The 17,978-nt window shown below is 38.1% G+C and overlaps 1 protein-coding gene across 1 annotated transcript in view; it reads right to left on the bottom strand.

Moving 5' to 3' along the window:
• Positions 1-10,543, bottom strand: part of B3GALT1 (beta-1,3-galactosyltransferase 1) — a 485,002-nt gene extending 474,459 nt beyond the window's left edge. Inside the window, exon 1 of the mRNA XM_046659206.1 lies at positions 10,436-10,543. The gene's annotated coding sequence lies outside the window, so the exon portion shown is untranslated. The remainder of the gene's footprint in view (positions 1-10,435) is intronic.
• Positions 10,544-17,978: the final 7,435 nt, after the last annotated feature.

The following is a 17,978-nucleotide window of genomic DNA, read 5'->3' as shown; positions in this document are numbered from 1 at the left end:
GAATATCTGAAATTAAGAAACAATTTGACAAAATCTCCCTATTCTAGTGGCTATCTTTGTGGTGAAGATGATTAAACCGATGCTGGGAGAGCCTCCAACCAGATTAGTTCACAACAAATTGCATACACACAAAGCATGGTGAGAGAGAAGTGAAAACCTGGGCAGGGATCTCTGGGGAAATGTCATGGATCCAATTCTTTGGTCCAGTCCAATTCAGCACTATTAATTATGCAATCGAAGACAAAGAAAGCAAGATAATCAAATGCGAAAATAAACAAACACAGTACATTTTCCAAGTAAACAAACACACATACATTTTAATCCATTGACTCCATTTCCAGGTCCTACAGATTCTTGCACACATGAAATAATGTGTACAAGATTATGACAGCATTGGCTGTGTTAGCCAAGGGGTTGGAAAAAATATAATTGTTCATTAGGAGGATAGTGTGTAATAAATAAATTATGACACTTTCAACAACTGTAATACTATGGAGTTTAAAAATGAATGAGGAAACTCTTTATGTACCAATTTTGACAGTCCTCCAAGACTGTTGAGTTTAAAAAGGAGGAAACAAAAAAACATGCACATAAAATGACCATTTGTACAAAAATTAGAGACAAAAGAAGAAAAAGTTTAAAAGTTTAGTGTTTGCATGTGCGGGCAATCTCGGAAAAGATACCAAGAAACTAATGAGTGGTTACCTATTTGAGGGAATGAATATTGGGTGTATGGGGGAGGAATTTGGGAAGGAGAATTTTTACTGTGTATTATTTGAACCATGTATATATCATCCATTCAAAAATTAAGTATATTAATTTAACAAAAGAAAATAATAACAACAAAATTGGCCCTATCCTATACCCTGGAACTAGCCATCAGATGGCACATCCTCATGAGCTACAAGAAGGCAATGGCTATTAGAGGGAACCAATGATCTATCAATTTTCTTTTTCCTCTTCTGTTCTTTCCCAATAATTGCATTATTTGTTCAAGTATAATTCATGAGATCATCAAAATCATCCCATACAGAGCTCAGCCAATATGCCAGAATAATCTGCTCCTCAAAATGTTTTACAATAATAATGCATTAATGCTTTTAGGAAAATTCCACGCATTCCTATATCCAGACCTCTTTGTTCTTCTTCGGAAGTCGTAATCTCTGAGATGTAGGTCTGAACCAAGAGGAAAAAAATATTCAAAACATTCAGCTATACAGTATTTGCTTTCTGATTTATATAAGGAAGCGTGGTTTTCTGTTTTATTATAATCAAATTTAACAGAATCTTTCAATGTATTTCATAAATAACTGGGCCAGACTATAATTTATCTTCTTACGATATAATAGTTCATATTCTCCCAATTTAAGCATGAGTTAATAAGAATTAGCAGGGCGATGATGAGATACACACCCATATCAATATAAGTAATTCTTCTTATTATATTTATATTTTTAACTTGCTATTGCAATAAGAATTCTTCATTTGAACCATAAAATGCAAATGTATTTTAAATTCAATTACACTGAGGGAAAGATTTGAAAAGCAAAGTCCAAAATGACTCCTGAGAAGTTATCCAAGTAGGAAATTAGCAAAATATCACTTGATATACAATAATTAACTTAATGTACAAAAAGGAATATTCCTCAATTAGCTTCTTTCTTTCCAAAATTAAGTGTAGCAGTCCAATGTTTTGCTTCCAATATAGGTGTCTGTATGCCCAAAGACACTATAGGTTCTCCAATTATTTTTTTATTTGTTTGTTTTAGTACAGATTTCTATGATTATTAAGGTAGAGCCTCCTCCTGGTAAAAAATATTTTTATATACTTGAAATAAAATCCCCATAATCCCACTTCCCCCAAAACCAAGTGCTAATCTTGTATTTAAGCATTCTCTTATATGTGAATGTTAAGTTCCTCCTTCATATTAAATTTTGTATTCTGCTCTTTTTGCTATTATTTCATCAGCATTTCCCAATGTTATTAGCAACCTTTCAAAATCATGATTTAATCCTATATATCATAATTCAATTATTCCCGTATTACTGGACAAATAGATTGTTTTTACTATTAAACTACTACAAATGGCATTTAAATTAATCTGAGTGTATTTCTGATTAATTAATGGAATCAGTTCCTAGAAGTGGTATTACTGAAACAGCGGCAACATTTTTAAGGCTTTTGATACACACAGTGGCTGTCTGTTGTGTTTATCCATCCAGCATTCATTTTCCCTTCTGCTAGTAACAATCCCTTGGTTTTCCTTTGAATGTGGTCTTTATAGGATTGGCAGTGAAGGTGCCCAGTGGTCCACTGACTAAAGCCTGAGCACAAAACCTGAGCTAGGTCAGTCTTACTTCTCATTCTAGGAATCTTGGTCTGGAGAAAATTGACACATGGACAGAAAAGGTCCATGATGCTAATGCTGATTCACCCAGTGATGGTACCTGGTAAAGATTTCGTCATTTCTACCATGATCTCTGTAGCTGTTCTGTCTCTTCTCCTTTTCTTTTGATTCTGCAAGCTACAAAACACCTTCCCCTGGTTGTGGGTCTTATTCTTTAAGTTAGTCATAATTAATTTCTGTATCATGCAGCAGAAGAATTCTCTACACACCAACGAATTCCCTTACCAGAAGTTTAGGAGATGCCGCAGTTCATCTCATCTTCATCATCTCCATCAACTTTTGTAAATGAATCAACCTTCACTTACAATCTTTGCTACTTTGATAAACTAAAAAATGCCAAAATATAAAAATTTTTCCTTTACTTTTTATCATAAGTTAAAATTTTAGATACTTATTGGCCTTACATATTTCTGGGTTTTGTAGTATTATCAATTTATTTCTTTGTCCATTTTTCTATGGTATTACTTATTTTTTTAGTAGCCAATAACAAGGCCTAGTGCTTGCCAATTATGTTCAAGGCACTAGTGATAATGAGTATGAGTCTCTCTCTCCAAGAAGTTTTCAATCTAGTGAAGGAGATGGATATAAACTAGGAGTCACAGTATTTTGAGATAAGAGTTCCAATAGGAAAAAGCACTGAAAGGTTTTTGTGAGAGTGAACATTAAACCGTTAGTACTAATTTGTGTTAAAAATATTTCCTTGATTTATTTTTGACTTAAGACTGTCAAATTTTATAAGGTCAAATCTTTATATTTTTCCCATTGTGTTGTGTGTGAAGTCACTATTTTCTTCTACCTGGATTTCGAGGGTCTTTATATGAAGTCTCCACTTCATCTGACATTTCTTTTGGAATGTAATGTGAGAGAGGGAGTGCACACTTTTCACAAATAATTGCTCCATTTTCCCAGAACCATCTATTGATCATTTTTTATTTTCCTGCGGATTTGTGATTATTGCATACCCTGCTTTATTTTCACATATCTTAGAGTCCATGTCTGAGGTTCTTTTACTTTCTTCTTCATGTTTGTCTGCATGTTAATACACTGTATTAATTGCTGCCATTTTTAAAATCTTTAAATCATTGACAGTGAAATTTTGTCTCAATGTTTTTTTTAAACATTTTTTGCTATTACAACCTATTTGCTATTCCATATGAAACTTAGAATCTCTAAATTTTACAGTATCTTTGGATTTTAATTTGGATTGCCTATATATATATACATATGTCTATATGTGTATATGTATGCATATACATATACATACATATTCAGTATTTCTATTTTGGAAATTTCTCTACTTTTTCATGTTTATCATAAATAGCCATTCGTTAAGATTTTGGTTTGAAATCCTCTGATTCTTGACTGACTACAACAAAAAGTCAGGAGAAAATTTCAGGCAGCATTGAAATAACTCCTTATAACATTTAAACTATAAAGTATATATATATATAAAGAGACAGAGAGGGAGAGAAAGACAGAGAGGTAGAGACAGAAGGACAGAGCAAGAAAGAAGGAACCAAGAAACAGGGAATGAATAACAACTTTAAGTTGCCTTCAAGAAATTTCAGGATTGGCCTATTTTTTGTTTTAGTTATCATGGTTAGAATGTAAAGATTATCTTTTATTTCTCTGAATAAAGGGAATTAGACCAAAATAACCATTAAAATAACTTTGTTGATGCAATCCATTATTTTTCAGTTGTTGCTTATTACAAAATATAGCACCTCTTCAGTCTGTAACTAGATGGCTGTGTCCACTCAGAGAAATCAACATGTAGTACTCATATTCAAGTCATCTAATTTCTCAAAAATTGGAATTCAAGCAATCAGTAATTCTACCATCATTTTACTGACATAGGAACTAAAGTAGTGATGGACTATGGTGGGAACTCCCCAGCACTCTAACTGGCATAGACGGATGCAGAATGGAGGAAGCCTAACTATTAGTTCATATGCTCTATTTATGAAACCATGGTGCATCTGCGTATACTTAGTGCAATTCTTCTCGTCTAGAAGCCTTTAAATTTATAACTAGTTGTATACAACCAAACTCTACCTCTGGCAATTGTCTTTGACTTAGTGCTAGGGCTCTGAGGAAGTCATTCACAAATTTTGTTCTTCAGTGAGAAATTGATTCAGTCCTGATGTCATCTATATATGTTATGAAAATATTTCATAGTCAAAGACCAAATAAAATGCCAACCACAATAACTCAGAACCAAGTGCAGTAGTCAGTTATAAACCATCACTTCAATTGCAAATTTGCATTTTAGGACAATGAACTGTTTCTTCAAACCATTGTGGGGTTGTTTTCCTATGGAATCCAACAACAGCTTTTCTTTCTTGTCCCTGAGCGCTAAGAGAGAGGTACTATATCTTTGACGTTCTCTCCCTATCTGTGCAGTCAGTTTCCCTCTTTCTCTCTTTCTGCCTGTTTTTTTTCTTTTTTTAAGATAACTTAGAGCAGCAGCTCTTAAGCTTTTCCTAACCATTTTCCCTTACTCTCAAACATTCGAGAATGGAAAAAGCTTGCAAACAAATTTGCTATTTCTGGGAGTCCCTGAAGCTCACCTATGAATCACTTTGAAGCCCGTAAACCTCTGGAAATAAGAAATCCTGCTTTAAAGATATTAGTCAACATTTAAGAGTAATTCTATAGACATAACGACTGAATTAAGTACAAATATTTTACAGGCAAACTTACCTCTAGTCCTATAAATCTTAGATGACATCTCTAAATGCATTCCAATTTAACATTTTCTTGATCTCAACATAATATCAATACAATGCAATATTATGTCAGATATTAAAATACTTAGATGCACAAATTGATAGATATAGTCATTTCTTCTTATGTTACTGTTTTACAAAATGTAAAGCTGTTTAACAGGTAATGGGTATGCAGTTAATTTATACATTTAGTAGTTGACAAACTATATTTCTAGACCTGGCTCTACTTTCAAGTGACTTTGGGCAATTATCAACTTCCTGGAGTAAGTTCTTTATACATAGGGGAGGTTGGGCTAATGACCTGGGTTCTTTCCAGGTCTGAATATCTGATTCCTGCTTAGTTCTCATCTAACAGTTTCATAATCAGCCAGAGCTGACTGTGTGTGCTAGGTATGGTAACCATTGGTTGGTTTAGCGTAGGAAAGACACTGCTTTCCTACAGTTTTGAATTTGGGACAGAAAGGAGAAAAACCAGGGCAAAAAAGGTAAAGGTTTAATTGGATGGTATATGCATTCTTGAATCTGGATAAATAAAATATTGAGATAGCATTATCAGAAGACTTATCACCATCTCTTAAAACTGCATTATATAACAGCAATCTTGAAGACTTTTCTTGAATGATGGAAATCCATTCAGAAATGATTGTTAGCATTGTGTGTCCTGCACTAATATCTTGTCACGATAGAACTTGTGAATAACTTGGCATTAATTCATTATGTGGTATGGCTTCTTGGGAGTACAATTTCAGCTTTCCTCTTGCATGAAAATATTGTTCACAAAACAATTTTTGAATGTCAAGCTAGGTTCCATTCTTCACAGGAGGGTGAAAAAGAAACCCACAAGAATTCTTTTGATATGTAAGCTAAATACCCTAAAGAAAATAATGAAATGGAAAGCACAGAAATTGGAATCATAATTGCATATCGTTTTATGCAAGAGAATAGAACCTGGAAAATATCACAAGACTTTATCCCGTAATTGGTCTGACTGGATAACCAAATCAACTTTGAATTAAAGACAAACTTATTTTGAAATTTTTGAAGTGTTTTGGCTTTTCTTATTAGAAAATCAGAGCATGAGTGTTTTTTTTTAATGCATAAAGTTTAGGGAAACTTTGACTTCAAAACATAGGGGTTTTGATCAGCTTTCACAGAGGTATATGAATATGTCACCCTCAATGTGGAAAAAGTAGAATGTTTCTCATTAAAATTATGCTTCTGGATCTTTCCTTACTACTTCCAATTTTCTCATTCTCTTTAAATTATGTTATGTAGATTTGACCTTGGATAGTCATAAATGCCTTTTAAAATGTTGTTAATTTGAAACAAACATGTTACTGATAAATGTTTCCTACTTTAGTTCCTCTGAAAAATATTATGATTTGATTTTTAAAGATTGTGTAAAGACCAGCTATCTGGTCTTTTCATTGCTTGATCATCTTTGAATCCCTCTTGTGCCTTAAACCCTCATCCTATGCAGCGTTGCTGTTGTTCGGACACACAGCTTCAGGAGTAACACGCATTAGATTAACACCATGATTACTTTCCAGTTCTTAGATTAATATTTGAACATATTTGGTTGAGTATGTGTATGTTAATTGGAGGGTAAATGAAATAGAAAGAGACTGGGCCATGGGATGGGGGAGGTTAGAAAAAATAGGTTGGTAGGAGATAAATATTCTACATAAGTTATTTACTTATTATCTTTTCTGTTGTGATCTATTTCACTCCAATAAAATACAAGCCTCATGAGTGCAAGGGTCTTTGATTTATTCTCTGATATAGTCAAAGCAAATAGAACGGTGTTTTGCACATGGTAGGAACATAGTACAATTTGTTGAATTTTACTTGAATAAATCAGTACCATAATTAATTGGTAATAAGTTACTTAAGAGGATGAGAATTTTGCCTTGTGGAGTACATTCCTCATTCAGGATGGGTTGGTGAATTTGTTTCAAATGCAGGGTGGTTATATGCCTCCTGAGATCCTTTCCAGTAGACATGTATATGTGTGTGTGCGTGTGTGTGTGAGAGAGAGAGAGAGAGAAAAAAAAAGAGAGAGAGACAGAGACAGAGAGACATAGAGAGAATACAAATGAATTTCTGATTTACTGAACTGGTTGAAGTTTTCAATTCCTTTAAACATGTTACTTTCCAAAAAGAAATGACTTCATGATTAATTAAATGAAAACAAATTACTGTTAAGTAAGAAAAAATAAACCTCACTACTTTGCATAACAATGTGGAAACTCTAATAATGACTATTTGACAAATTAAATATGTTTTATTTCATAAGATCATTGTATTTATCACATTGCTATTCATATTAAATGCGATCTTTTTAGAAAAGTTATGCAGTACTGAAATTAAAATCTGGTATAGTCCAAAAGTGAATTTAGTGGCCTAGAGTCTTGACAAGTTGACATTTAGTTAAGTTAGTAAAATCCATTTAGAAAATATGGCAGTATGAGCTCACAGGCTGCCCTGGAGCAAAACAAGTCAAAACCGAAGTGAATTTGCAGAACTAGCAGAACTTGAATCGCGTGTATAAACCGAGTAGCTAGCACTATCCATTACCTCCCCTAAGCCTGTGCCCCCCTGCACACATACCCTGCATCATTTCAGCTTTGAGTCAAACATAGACCGTACTGCTTTACCCTAATATTTGTGCTCCTTGATACATTTCTCTGCACTTGATTACATTTTGTCCTGGTGGTTTTGAAGATATATTTAATTATCTGAAAAAACAATCTCCCAAAGTAAAAGTCCCCCCCGCCTTAAAAAAAACGCCTTAAAATGAGTACAAAGGCTCTGTTTCTGTTTAAAGACTTGTGGCTCACCCCAATACATAATACAGTGCAGTTACAAGAGGTTACTTGATAGCAATGTGAAAAAACACTTTCTCAGCCAAGTAGTTAAAATTTTCCCTAGAAGTTCCACTTTTAGTATTGGCTGCTATTCATAACTTAGTTTTAATTTAAGCTTATTTTAAAATTATTAATTAATAATGCATAACACATTTTAATCTTATTTCCCCCATATCAACCCATAGGGGAACCAGTTTACCAGCTCACAGCACTGTATAAATAAAACACAAAACAAAAATCAACTGTTTAATGTGTTTAGTAATCTTAATAAAATCCTGAAAGTTACAATTAAAATATTGCAATATTAAAATAATCACCTGGAAGCAGGTAAATTTTGTATGGAAATGTAACAAACCACAAGCTGTACTCTCCTTAATTATATCAGAAAACTAGAATTTTAAACCAGATGTGATGACTACTAAGGAGAAAATACTTACTGCCAATTTTCTGCTAACTCAAAGGCAACGTGTAAGTGTTGAACTAAAATCGTCCTAAAAATTCCATTTACAGTTCATGGATTGTGATGAAAAAACGTGAAACCATCCTTCACACAAAACTAACATCACTGCTAGTTTACCAGTACGTTATTCGTCTGCTTCAGAATAATTTACGTTACTAAATTGGGAAAAAATGGAACCTTTACAATTTAAAAAAAAAAAATGGCGAAAATTGCTGACATTTTGGACAGCTCCCTCCTGATTTTTCTGCACTATTTCTGTTGTGTCTTACTTTCATTTTCTCTGCCTTACCAAATCAGAAACGAGCCCAACTAAAGTTATTTTTGCAGTTTGGGTTTGAGTTTGAGTTTTGTTGCATTGTGCTGTGTTTTGGGGCAAAAGATTCCTCCAGTGAAAGAGGAATAGAGCTACACAACAGGAAAGTGCTGTTCTCAGTTCAAGATCTGGCTCCCTTTAATGAGCCAATTTTTATTTTCCTAAGAAAACAAGAGACCTGCCCTCTCCACTTCCCTTCCCCGCTGCAACCCCACCTCCTCTGAAAAGGACCAGAGCGCCTCTCCATCTGCGTCAGGGTGGGGACAGGACGTTCGCGCCGAGGTATTTTAAGAACTTTCCCAAGCAGAGACTCCCACCCAGACAATGCGCCACACACAAAACAATCACCAGGAGTAAGTTTGCGCGTCCTGAAGAGGAATGGAGAAACCACTGCACCGAACTACGGAGGTACAGATTTACCCCGGCAGCACCATCCATTTGCAGCAGTGCCTAAAATCCGCCTTCTGCAGAACGGTTCGCAGCGCCCGTGGAACTCCCAATGGCTTTACAAAATAAAATAATTTAATACAAAATAAAAACAGCGTAGGCACTGGAGGAAGCTGGGTACGTAAAACTGGTTACACTTGGTTAACGTGCTCTAGGTCTGATTACCCAGACTCCGCTTTGAGCGGCTGGCAGAGGCTGCTCCTGGCCCGCGCGGGCGTGTGGACACGGGTGTCTGCGACTCGGCAGCGGGCGGGAACTTTCTCGGACGGCAGAGCCGCCAGGCAGTCTGCAGTTGCCCCGGGCGCGCCAGGCCGGGTCCCAAGCCCGGAAGACACCCAGGCCAAGGCAGCCCCAGGAGGCAGAGGCTCCACCTGGACGCGCACCCCAGCCCCGCCCCGCTTCGGCCGCGCGGTCAGGTCGCGGCCACCCGTGCCCCACGCCCGCGCGGGCCATGAGCAGCCTCGGCCAGCCCTTCAAGGCGAAACTCTCTTCATCCCCAAATCTGTGCTCCCGAAAAGTGTAGCGAGCCTCTACAAGGGGCGTCAGACACAAAAAAGTCGCCACTCTCCAACCCTCGTTCCACTCCCCTTCTCTTTCCTCCTTTTCTTCAGTGAGGCGGACCAACCGTTACTTTCTCCTCCCCTCCCCTTCCTTCCCTTCCGAAGTCCCCGGCGCAAAGTGGGACTTTGGGGAGCCTCGGTGAATGCGCCTGTCCCCTCATGCGCTGGATCCACAGCTGCCTCTTTTCGTTAAGGCAATAAAGTTCAATTTGTCCGGTTCTTTATGAGCCACGGTGGACTTTCCCGTGCAGTCCGTGCGCTCTCCCTCCCACTAAGCCAAGAGCATCCTATTCACTCCATCCCAGCCTGGATCCCTGAAGGACGTCGGTTCACGCGAGATGGGACTCACCGCGCTCCCTGCAAAGTGCCCCAAACCGCGCGCCCACACACACACAAACACACACACACACACACATACACACACACAGACACAATGCCATCCTGTGCTGTCAAAGTCTGTCAGCGCTAAGAGGAGAACGCACAAGCAGGAGTGGCACTGGCGCGGGCACAGCCTAGCAGTGTGTCCGGACTCGCTTCTTGGGTCCCAAACACCCTTGTCAAGATGCCCCGGCGCATAACAAGCCTCATAAGCCCCAAAGATCACACCGGTGGTCCCGGGGGCCGCGCGGGCGCTGCCGGGCCGGACCTTACCCGCGGGGCGCGTGGTCTCCCGTCGCTCGGCTGGCCCGCGGGCCACAGGGACGCTGCAGCCGGGGTCCCGGAGATGCTGCTGCTCCGCTGCCGCTGCCCGGATACCCGGCGCCAGCATCACTTCTCCACCACCTCCGCCTCCTCGTGCTCTGTTCTCTCGGCTGCCCCTCCCCGGCGGCCGCCTGCAGGACGGGCAGCGCCGGCGGCGCGGCGGGGTGGGCAGCAGCGGAGGCGGCGGCGGCGCCCGCGCGAGCTCGCCCAGCTGCACCAGCTCGAGCAGCCGCGGCGGCAGCCGGAGCACCCGAGCCCGGCTGCGCTTCCCCGGCGATGGCTCTGGCCTCCGCGACTGACAACGCCCGGCAGCCAATCGCTGCCTCGCCTCGCGCGTCTGGGGGAGACCAATCAGAGCGGAAGGCCCAAGGTTTTCCTCCGCCTTTGCTCAGCAGGCTTGTTTCCGGGAGAGGCGGCGATGCTGCTGTGGTTTGGGATGGGGGAGGCGCGGGAGGGGCGCAGGGTGGAGGACTCTTGGCCTTAGGTGCGGCGACACAGCCGGGCCCACCGAGGAGGCCTGGGGCGCTTTCTGACTGCTGAGAGCCCGCGGCTTGGAAGAAAAGGGCGCCTCGGGGTGACTCTGTTCCCAGATCCTCGGCCCGGCGGTTCAGCGTCTTTGCATCCTTGTGTAAGGGTCGTGGGACCCGAGTACGAACGGCATTGCTGGAGAGAGAATCCCTGAAGGTGGTCGCCGCCTTGAAGGAATCACGCGAACAGTCACCAGACAGCGCCCCCGTCCTTCTCCCATTGGCAGTTTTGGCAGCTGAAAAGAGTGGTACTTCTGAACCTCTGAACAGCTCCTTCTAACAGTAATCAGCCCAGAAGTGTGCACGAGCTAGGAAGGAGGCATATGGAGAAATGTTCTCAAAGTTGTAGATAGAGTGGACCGTCCCTTCCTTCCCTCCAAATAAGCTCCCCCACCTTCACACCCCCCAAGACAAAACAAAACACCACAAGAAGCGATGGAGAAAGATCGTTTCAGCAGACAACCTAGTTGGTTTGCTTTTTTTCTCTTTTTCTTTTTCCTTGGAGAATCGCTGCTGAACGATACAATAGGTTTTTTGTTGGTTGGGGTGTGTGTGTGTGTGTGTGTGTGACTCAAACACCGAAGAAGTGAGGTTATTTAGCTAGGAAAGCAAAAGAAAACGAAAGTGGCCAACTCTTGCCGCACCCCTCTCTCCCAAACACTGTAATGATCTTTCCTTATGAAGCATTTTAAGTCCCTTCTGTGCAAATATGTCTGAAAGGTCCAGAGTTCTAATAAGTCTATAACTCAAGTTGCAGGGAAAAGTAAACTCAGTTCTGCATGAAGGTTTTAATATGTGTGGGTCTTTCCTCGAGTGACTTTCTCTCTCTGATGGGGCTAGTCATCTGTATCTTACAAGGTCGTTGCAAGGGTCAAAAACCAAGTGCATAAATCAGCTACATAGTTGTCTGACGAATAGTTGGAAATCCATATATGTTAGCTATGCTGCTGCTGCTGTTTCTAATTACATTTTAAATAATCATTTTATTTTTGCAATAATCACTCCTTTCTTCCTTTACTTTACTTTTATGATAACTCCATGTATCCCGTGACACCAAAATAAACCCTGCCTAAATTTTATGAGCACTATAAGGAAAATTTGATTGCAGAGTAGATTTGTGAATTGCCATCTTTTAGTGCTATAGGAAATGTATGCATATCACCCCCAGTCTTCCTTTTTCTTGTGCCCTCCCCCCTTTTAGTCATTTGACTGACCTATTTTGGGAGCTAGACCATCTCTTCTTAAAGAATCAACTGTGCTAAAACAGACGATGATAAACTTATTTTTTACGCTAAAAACGGAGATATGTACCACATCACTTTCAATTTTTAATCTAGAGAAAGTTTTTGTTATTCTTTGTTTAGTTTTTAAAAAGTATTTATTTTTTATTATTATTGTGTAACTTAAAATCAATACCCTCATTTACTACATGAGATGATCAATAGAGGAATGGAGTTTAAGTCTGGGAGAGAAAGAAAAAAATAAGTATATTATTTAAACTTCATAGGAAAAAGGGAGTTGATATTTGCAAAAAGTAGACATATTGAAATGAATCTTAAAATTGGACAATTTCAATGCAATGACAATTTAGAAATATCTGTGATAAAAGATAAATTTAGAATGATCTTCAAAAGACTCATCTTGATTAAAGAAAGCATGTAAGATATGAAAATGTTACCAAACTTTAGAATATTGTAAGCTATTTAGAAGCTTTCAGACATGTACACACACAAATCTCTACATAATTATTCTAACCACTCCTCCATACCCTGCCAAATATACTATTTTTCAGTATCTCAGAATGTTTTTTCATGTTGTGTGGTATTTTGCAACACTCAATCCTGAAACTACACGGGTCCTGTGTAGCATATTCCTCAGCGATTAAGGTAATCAAATGACTATCTTAGAGAAGCAAAAAAACTAAAGAAAATCAACATCATGCATACAGATATAAGAGTAACATCTCATATCGCTAGTGCTATGCATAAACAGCTGTGAGCAAAACAAACCTGCACAATTAACAACGTACTAACAGTGAAAACCATGAAATATTTAAAATCAGTGAAAATGGAAAATTAAAGTAACTGAAAAGATTGCATGCTGATGTTAGGTTTTATGCATTGCTATGAACTTCATGGGATGTATTGGGCAGAAGGTCCAGTGTTATTTAATTATATGACTAATGAGTTAATTGTATTTAATTAAATAACTGATGTTTCCTTTTTTTTTGCCTTCTTAGATATGTACATTTTTCTCCCCATACAATAAAGGAACTCACTCAACTTGTTAGTGGAGGAAGAAATTTGCTCAGGCACTACTAAATCAATAACCACTTGCCTAATCTTGAAAATATGTAAAATAATTTCATATTAATCAATGCAAAAAATTTATATTTATTAGGAATAGAACTGAGTCCTTTGTTGGCATCAGTTCTGATAAAACCTACATTTAGCAGGCAGAAAGCTGAATAAAAAAGGAAGGAAATCTGTCTCGTTCCAGCTCTGGTTATGACTGAGTGAGTAATCACAGGTCAGTCACTTAAACCTTCCCAGCATTCCTTATCTGTAAAATAGAGATTAAAAACAAAATCAAACTTATAGCTGCCTTTCTCAGATGTGAGGATTAATGTATAATTGGAACTGCAAGCTACAATAGGTTTTTTGCAGAAAAGCCCTTCCAAAAAGGTAGAGCACTGGAATTTAATGATAATATTTCCTACTCTCTCTTGAATGCTACTTAGTTTATTCTCACAGTAGCCCTGTTCATTATGGACACATAATACCTATTTCTACAGATGAAAATTTTAAGTTCCAAAGAGATTCTTTTTCCAATTTTGTAAGTTGACTTTCAGGCACTCTTTATTTGTTGATGTTGTCCAGCAAGAATATTTTTCCCATGGTTCTTTCACTATGCCACTTCCACTATGGTTGAAATATGCAAGTTTAAAGTCTGGCACCTTAATTTAAATGAAGGGCAACCCATTTCGTTTGATATTGGATGTCACTTGTGCCTGGACTGAAGCTATTTCCCCAAATAATATAATTAATTTAACTTCAAATGCATAAAGCTTCATTTTCATATTTAAACTCTAGAGCACCTGTAACAGTGGGTATTACTCATGCTCATGTTAAAAGATTACTATATACCTCTTTTGTTTTAAAAGATTGAAGCAAAATCAAGATAAAAAAATAAAAATGAAAGCCACCAGAAGGGAATTGGATTCTATTCAGTTTATCCTAACTAGTACTTTTTAAAAATATACTTTATACCAAGACCAGTATTCTCTCTCTCTCTCTCTCTCTCTCTCTCTCTCTCACACACACACACACACACACACACACACGAGTGAACAGAATAAAGTCAATCATCAAAATTTTGTAGGAAACAGGACTCCAAACCAAGCAAATGTTCAGACTCCTAGCCTTATTCTCTTGCCCCACATCATACTCTTCTCCTGAGATTTGTGAGTTCTCGATAGAAAGGGAATCTCTAAAATGAAGAGAATGTAAAAGATATCCAAAGACAAAGGTTAAAGAGAGCAGCAAGCCTAGGAGGCCACCTTAATTAAGAGAAAGTAAGGATGGTAGGGTTTTGGGGGGAGGGGAGGAGGCAAAACTTAATCTGAAATCTAGGAAGACAATTAAAAGTAACATGGTATTGTGGAATCCAATGCAAGAGAAGGTTGTTGCAGGACTGGAAGGTGAATTATATCATCTCTTGGCTATAAGTATTGTCAAGAGATCATGGATTAAGTGAGATCTTTGGTTTCTTTTGAAAGGACAGTTTTGGTAAGATGATTAGGGTGAAAACCATTTGATCCACACGGAATAGGGAAAGGATTAGTCAAATGATTACATTTCTATTGTATTAGAAAAAGAGTTATGTTATTTTAAGTTAAATATTTTGACATAGAGTTGGAGTCATGATTTATGCAGAAGGCTATATAAAAAACTTTAATTGACATAAAGTCTCAAAAAGTCTTACATTATTGACTGTCTTTATTGTTATTATTATAAAAACAAAATCATTCGCAAAGATGTACAATCCTTCAATGAGGGTGAATGTTATAGAAATCAAACCATTACCAAAATTAAAGAAAAGATACTTCTTTAACTACTCTATAGAGTCCATCTTCAGTTTTTATAATTTAGAATTAAGTTCTTTGCTTGAATAAGATAATCTAACCTCTTTTAATAATGAGGGTTTTTTTTTTCCCCTTTAGCCTTAATCACTGAAGAACAGCTGCATACTATGTTGGTACAGCATGAATTAGAAGATGGAGAAGGGGCATGCACATGAGTGTGTGTACCTGGAGGGGGGAGTGAGGGAGAAGAAATGGGAGATGGGCGAGTAAAAAGGCGAGACCGAGCAGAGCTTTCAAGTTATTTGTGTAGCAGTTCTCCATGGCTTCATTAATCGATACTTCTTTCAAAAGTCACTTAAAGCGGAGGACACTAAAAAATTAATTAAAAAAATAATGTCTTCCATGTTACCACAACAGAATGCTATGTGCCTAGCATAGTGCTAGGAGCTCAATAAATGTTTGATCAAGAAAGAATGAATGTGTGAATGTTGCATGGGCTTTTTTTGGTGGGGGAGGGAGAAGGCTGCTGCTAAAAGTTGAAACCGACTGATAGCATTTAACAAGCTTCTTGTAATTATGATGCTTTTGTTTACACAAATGAAATCTTAACGTGTAAATTTATTTCCCAGGGTTCCCCACGATTGTTGGCCAGAGCACAGAATTGATCCGTTCTCCTTAGACTAAATTTTCATTTTCCCTTTGCTTCGCAGCCCCTCACCCAGTCAGGCTTTTAACTAATTCTCCAGGTGTTTTAAGGTGATTAGGAAGTGTGCCTAGAGAATGATCTTACCTGCCTGGGAGACAAGTGCTAATAAAAGGTCAAAAGTGAGTTCCTGGGGATTGGGATCGCTGAAGCTAATAGCATGAATCATCATTAGCTTTTACTGATGCCAAGTCATGCAAGTCTGTGCAGTTCATACAGCAAGAGAAATTTGGATCAATAGGGCTTTATGCTACCATGCGGCTTGATAATTACTTTCTGGAAATTGTTTGTAAAGCTTTTTTCTTCCTTAAAAAAATTATTCTCTGTTCAGAAAGCCTGCCTCAGTCACTGTACCCATAGTGCAAGATACACCTATCAAGTTTTCCCTTAGCAATCTTTTTCTTTGATGTTGTGTTACCATGGAGGTTGGCTGTATGCATAGCCTATATTCAGTAACGCTTGGTGCCTATTTAACAGTGGCCTGATATTTCATTACAGGATTGCTATTTTGAAGTCACTTCTCTGAATGTCTATAACACCAAGTCACAAGCATATTTCAGCACTTGGTTTGCTAGTATACTGGCTGTTGACCTGGTGATGCTAGGACGAGGTGGACCATGTTGTTTAGTTGGTAGGTGCAGCATACACACCATTGGCGCTTCTCTTTTGTGGCATACTGATGACGCAGAGACTCAGTGAGTACTAGTGAACACTTTCTCATTCACAGGGAAAAATATAATAGACTTGCACATCTCAGTGTTGAAGGCCTGAAGTAAAATTACCCAACAAGATATTTTATACTCTTGCTGTGTCAAGAATTTTTGAGGCTTCAAAATAAACCAGAAAGTTGAGAGCATGTGTTTATGAGCTTAGTACTGTAGGATGTAAGTTACTTTGCACATAGACTCAGTCATGGCCATTTGCTGTTAGCTGCTAGCAGAAGGGACTTTTGGATGTGATTAGAAAAAGAAAGTAGTGGAAGCAAGTTTTTAAAAAGTGATAGAAAAACCTAATTTCCCTTTTAGCATTCATTTAATCATAAAGTGAAAATCTGGTTTCACATTTCAGAATTTCCTTAAAAGCTAGCTTATGTAAACTGGGATATTAGAAATCTTATGGTCTAGATCTTTATGTCCCAGGCTTACAATCCTTTCTAAGATACTTACAACTCTATTTCTCTATAGATGACTTTTCTCTTCTAACAGATGTGAATTCTTGAGCTTATGCTAATGTCTCTGAATCAAGAAATCATTATTTCATTTAATTTTAAAAACTTGTAATCATAATGGCTTCTATTTTTGGATTCTTCAGTATTTTGATTGAGGTTTGATGTGTAGACACTGCATTCAGTTTATTTTTCTTAATTGTACGCACAAGTTAGACCTATGTAGTACTTAAATACTTCATTCTTAGAAAGGCAATTCTGATTATTATAAAACACTTTTCAACTGAGACATTAATTACAAATATTTATAAAACGAACATTGCAAAACATGGCCGCATAGGGTAAGATAAGTCAGAGTCCCAATGTGCTACATTTGCAGCATCTCTATCAGGCTTCATGTATTCTAGAAATATGTTATATTAGAATTAATGCTAATATATATAAGAAAGATAGATGACAATGTCTTTTACTTTGCTTGTATTTAACTATCTCCCCCACTGCCTCTTGGATGGAGGCATGAGGCCGTGGCACTGTAGTTTTTAAGTCTTTAGTGTAAATCTCCCTGAATAAATCCAGTGCTAAGCCACAGGCCATCACAAGCCCTTCTAACAGCACACCAGACTTACCTCTGCTAGTCAAGTATGCCAAAGGCATGACAGGACACACATTAGGTGTTATATGAAGTCTCAAGAAGTTGTAGCAACTTGGAAATCCCTTAACAGAACATTCAAATCAGATAGGTTACTGTAACTAATTAGTGTCCTTTTATCTTTGAAAATATTGTTATTTCTGGGAATCCAACAGGAGACCCTAGAATCTAAAAGCAGCAGATTGAATTTGAGCTGGAAGATAATTTCCAACAGCTGGTATTGGCACTGGAACATAGATCCTTTTTGTTGGCTTTAGCGTCTAGGGGCAAGAACATCATAGTTTTCGGAAGAGTAATAGGATAATTGCATGAAGCCCAATTTCAGATCAGCCAAAAGAAGAAAATAAAAGAAATGCCAAAAATT

Source organism: Equus quagga, chromosome 4, assembly GCF_021613505.1.
Source record: "Equus quagga isolate Etosha38 chromosome 4, UCLA_HA_Equagga_1.0, whole genome shotgun sequence".
Lineage (NCBI taxonomy): Eukaryota > Metazoa > Chordata > Mammalia > Perissodactyla > Equidae > Equus > Equus quagga.
This window is presented reverse-complemented; position numbering and strand designations above follow the sequence as displayed.